Genomic DNA, 4,883 nt, shown 5'->3' with positions numbered 1-4,883 from the left:
AACCAGGCACTGCAGTTTGTGTGGAGCAGTCCCCACCTCTGGCCCAGGGGTGCTAAATAACCCGAGAATGAACCAATCAGGCGACTCAACTCCGATGGACCTGCTGGTGGTTTGCTTTGGTCCAATGAATATCAAGTCCAGGACTTTTGTTCAAAATTGTGAGATAAGAGAAGCTCTCTTGGTTACAGAATGTTTAGATTTAAAGAGCGAATTCTGAATATTCCAAAAATACGAGGCTGGAATGGTGGTCAGAGAAGAAGTGGTGTTACCATTTGGGGTGTTTGGGTGTGTCCAGCTCTACATGCTCCTAAGGCAGGTCTAGTCTCTATCTCCCACCACCAAGTGGAGGCCCCACCACAGACCTTACCAGCCTGTACACTAACCATTGATTCTCAGTCTATTCCAGCCGACCGCTGTCTTCTCAAGGACAGGAGCCATCTTGCCCATCTCCCTGGAGCTAGCTTGCTAAATAATTATTCATGACTTCATCAGGATGGAAAAAGAGCCAATGGCTGAGAAATGGAGACATTGTAGATTCAGTCACTGAGGGGCTTCTGGGGTCCAGCTCTCTGCTGGCTGCAGCACAGGCTTCGCTTTCTTGTTTGTTCTTCTTGCCTTCACCTTGTGACTCAGTACTTGGAGTGCAAGTGTGGTGACAGTGCTACTGTCACCTAACCCAAGCCTAAGAACTTTGAGAAACCACTTTCCCAAATAACACAGGAAAACCAGGAGCACAGGTCTAGGAGGTCTGTGAGGCCCTGAGCCACACCCCTGCCTTCCCCTGGGGGATCGTGTGTCTGGAAGGAAGAAACACTAGCAGCTCTGACCTGAGCAGAACTTCAGGGAAGATGCAGCAACTCCTGCTCTGCTTGGCCTTTCTTCTGCCCTCAAGGCTGGGACAGGTGAGTGACAATCCCCATTCCAGAGGCTCCAGCTCATCTCACAAACACCTTTGTACACCTGACCCTTCCGCCCAGCACGTTCAGGGATTTTCCTCAATTTCAGCCCAAGAACTTTCTGGTGCCCAGCTGCCATCCCAAGCCTAGACTAACAAGCCCAATGCTACATGGACACTTAACAAGGATGGCCAGAAGGCAGGGTGTTCACTGAAATATTTAGCGTGTGAGCCTCTCCCTTATCACCTGGAAAGTGGGTTCTTCATCGCAAGGCATTCAGCAGAGGAAGCGATGCTACAAAAGACAAGTAATTAAAATCCCTCCCTTCAGCTCAGGAAAGGGCAGCTCAGACAAACCGACTGCAGTGGTGGGACCTGTCCCTGGACCAGCTCAAGAACCAGTTTCATTTCTCGCTGCCATCACCCCCTCATCCCTGTCCAGGAGGGGAGTCCAGGGTGCAGTAGATCTCAGAAGGGGGTGGAAGACTGTACGCAGGGCTCCCCTGGTGCCTTACATCTGTCGCAGCCCTGGGCAGCCATTTACAGCCACACTTTCCACTGCCTTCCCAAGCCCTCCGATGCTCCGCAAAGTTCCTCCCCCCATGCCATTGGCCTTCAATCCTACCAGCACAAAGCCCACCAAACCTCAGTTTAAAGCTAAGAGAAGGCCATTCACTCATTCAATGTGCACTGAGATCCTAGGATGAGTTAGGCCGTAGGACATGAGCATTTTATAAAATCAAACTCCATAAGCTCAAGGACAGACATGAGATATGGGCACTAGGTGGGACATGAGCAGAGGCTCAGAGGTGTCGGGAGACTCACTGAGACAGAAACCATCAGGGGAGCCCTGTCCATGATCCCCTGGGCTCCACCATCATGAAGACAGCTCTTATCTCCTCTATGCAAGGTCAGAAGTAGGATGGGGACCACAAGCACTGTCCTCCCTTTTCTCACAGGGGGTTCTGAGGCTTGACATTCAGAAAAGGTTATTCTGCTGCAAGGGGAACCTGGAAGGACTCTGCCCCAGGGTCTGCAGGGCAATGTAGACCCCATCCTCAATCACCACCTTCCAGAGCCTTCCCTCCTGACCACAGCCACTCCCAGAAAGCACATCTTCCAGTCTTTTCTTTCAGAGGACGTCATTGGAGGACATGAGGCCAGGCCCCATTACTACCCCTACATGGCTTTGGTTCACTTTGTGGAGGGGGAGAATCAAGGCAGGTGCGGCGGTGTCCTCATGAGAAAGGACTTTGTTTTGATGGCTCATCACTCTGGGAAAGTTGAGGGGCTGCAGACAATAGATATCTTCTGAAACCCCTAAAGGGACCCCTGTCTTCTACCCAGGGGCTACAGCCCAGGGGAGCTCCCCTGGCTCCTGGTAACTCAATGCCATGAGAGCTCATGAGAGGAGCCATCTGGTTCATGATCAGAGCATGACTGGTTCATGGAAAGTGAGAAACAGGACAGGTAAGCTTTGGGGTCAGAGGGTCAGAGGTGAGAGCAAGAGGCTCATTTGAGAAGAGAGACCACACTGGCCAAATAAAACAGCTGTGGAGAATGAAAGCATGTATTCCGGTCAACAGGCAAACTCAGAGTGTTTTCACAATATTGACTGAGGGCAAGACAAGCTTCCAAGTGTCCTTCCCTCAGGGTTTTTGAGAAGCACAGGGGACAGTCACTCAGCACCCAGAGCTCGTGTTGTCGCGATTTCCCCTTGCTGCAGTCCTACCCTGCCCTGGTTGTCATCTGCCCCTCATGACTCCAGGGCTTCATTTCCTGTGACTCCATGACCCTCACATCCCCACTCTACTTTCTGGCAGCTCAATCAACATGACCCTGGGGGCCCACAACATTCAGGAGCAGGAGAGGACCCAGCAGGTCATCCGTGTCAGAGAAGCCATCTGCCAGCCACACTATAATCCTAAGAACTTCTCCAATGACGTCATGTTACTAAAGGTAAGGGAATCTCCCTACTGCTCTTGCTGTCCTGGGTCCAGATTGCTTCCCCTCCCACTGGGGCCTGTCCCTTCCTTCCTTCCCATCCTGGCCACCTGACTAGTCCCAGTGGCTCAGGGGAGAGGGAAGTCAATGCAGCCCCATTGTGGTGTCGGGACCCAAGGGCAGTGGCTGAGGGGTACTTTCCTGCCTCTTCCCATCACCTGGAGAGAAAGGCCAAGCTGACTGCAGCTGTGAGGCCCCTCAGCCTGCCCAAGGGCAAGACCCAGGTGAGGCCTGGACAGGTGTGCAGTGTGGCCGGCTGGGGAAAATTTCAATGGACATTTTAGCAACCACTCTGAAGGAAGTGAAGCTGACCGTGCAGAAGGATGAGGTGTGTGATTCCTGCTTCCTTGGGTATTCCAGCGGGGCCACTCAGATTTGTGTAGGGGACCCAAAGAAGTTGAAGACCAACTCTGAGGTAATGTTTCCAGCGTCTACCTAGACAGACCCGGGAAGAGAGGAAATGGGGAGCTCTGGGGAATGGGAGTGGCCATATCTTCATGCCTCAGCCTGAGAGGTGGGCTGACTGGGTCCACAAATCCAGTCTTTAGTTTTTTCCCTGGGGTAGATCAGGGGTGCAAGCTGAGGAAGGATCAGTCATCCCACAGCAGAGTACTCACCAAAATTTCCCTGAGGATTAGAAAGAAAGCCTTGGCCTGGGTGGAGCTGCATGTGACAGTCAGAGCCAGGCTGGAGCCCTGGGATGAGGGAGGTGACAAGGCCTGCCCTGCTCTGATTTCACACGTGGCCCCCTAAGATACCACTGACCCTAGGGGTGGTGAGAAGGGCAGGGCCACGAGGATGCAAGCTCAGTCTTTCCTCTCTCTGCTTCCAGGGGGACTCAGGGGGCCCCCTTGTCTGTGAAAATGTGGTCCAGAGTATCTCCTCCCATGTACAAGAGAGAGGGACCCTTCCAGGAGTCTTCATGAAGGTGTCACCCTACTTGCACTGGATAAAGAGAACAATGAAGTTCTTCTCATAGCAGGCATGATGCTGACCTTCCTCTGCGCCTGACCACCTTTTCTGGGGCAGAGGCAGGAATCCCATGGGGCGGGCAGTGGGACTGCAGGGGCCATAATAAATGGATCTCTAGCGAGTGTGACTGAAGTCTCACTGACTCACTGAACCACTTTCAACACGCAACAGCATGCTCCAGGCAGCCCTCTGCTGTCAATTGTGGGCTGGCCTTCCTCCTTTCTTTTCCAGTCCTGCTTCCCCCTAAACCTCATGCTGAATAGTTTCTCAGTCACACCTCTGTGGTGCTTAGCCCTGTGCAATGGCTGAATCTGAAGGGTGCCCATTACAAAAGGACAAACTTCTTCCCCAAAATATGTTCCTCCTTGGGACATTGAAAATTCTTACCTTCTCTAAGCCAACCACCGTCACCAGCCCCCCCAACAATTTGGCAGGAAGAGAAGCAGGGCAGTGGAAAGGGAGTAATTCCAAAAACCCAAGAGGACAGGGGCCAGGCCATGGACACTGAGCTTCCTATTTCCAGGGCCTCTCTCTGCTGTGGGGGCAGCTTCTCCCACAGCCAGGACCATCTGCAGCTTTACACACTCAGATGCTCCCTAGATGGCCTCTAGCCTCACTCTCGTCCCATTTCCTGCCCTACAATGTGCCCAGCACTGAGTTCAGTCAACCATCCTCCTGACTGGCCGTCCCACATCAGCCCCTGTTTTCCATGTGACTGCCCTGCCCATCAGCTCCTTTCCCTCCAGCCCACCCTGTTTTGCACCAGCCTCTCTCTCATCTCCCTAAGGTGTGTGATTCCTGCTTCCTTGGGATCCCTAACAGAGATCCTAAAGCCCCTTGTGAATTCTCCTCTATAGCTTGTCCTTGTCATACCATAACCACCAGCCCACCTGATGACAATCAGAACACCCAGTACCCATTTCCCATCTGAGCAGAGACAGTTCAGGTCCTCCATGCAGCCCAGCATCCCCGGGCCTTCTGCCATCATGGCTTGTGGAGTCACTCCAAGAGC

The 4,883-nt window shown here is 52.9% G+C and overlaps 1 pseudogene; it reads left to right on the top strand.

Moving 5' to 3' along the window:
• The first annotated feature begins 848 nt into the window (after positions 1-848).
• Positions 849-3,987, top strand: LOC138925088 (granzyme H-like; annotated as a pseudogene).
• Positions 3,988-4,883: the final 896 nt, after the last annotated feature.

Source organism: Equus caballus, chromosome 1, assembly GCF_041296265.1.
Source record: "Equus caballus isolate H_3958 breed thoroughbred chromosome 1, TB-T2T, whole genome shotgun sequence".
NCBI classification, from domain to species: domain Eukaryota; kingdom Metazoa; phylum Chordata; class Mammalia; order Perissodactyla; family Equidae; genus Equus; species Equus caballus.
Note: the sequence above shows the minus strand (reverse complement) of the source record. Positions and strands in the feature narration are given on the sequence as shown.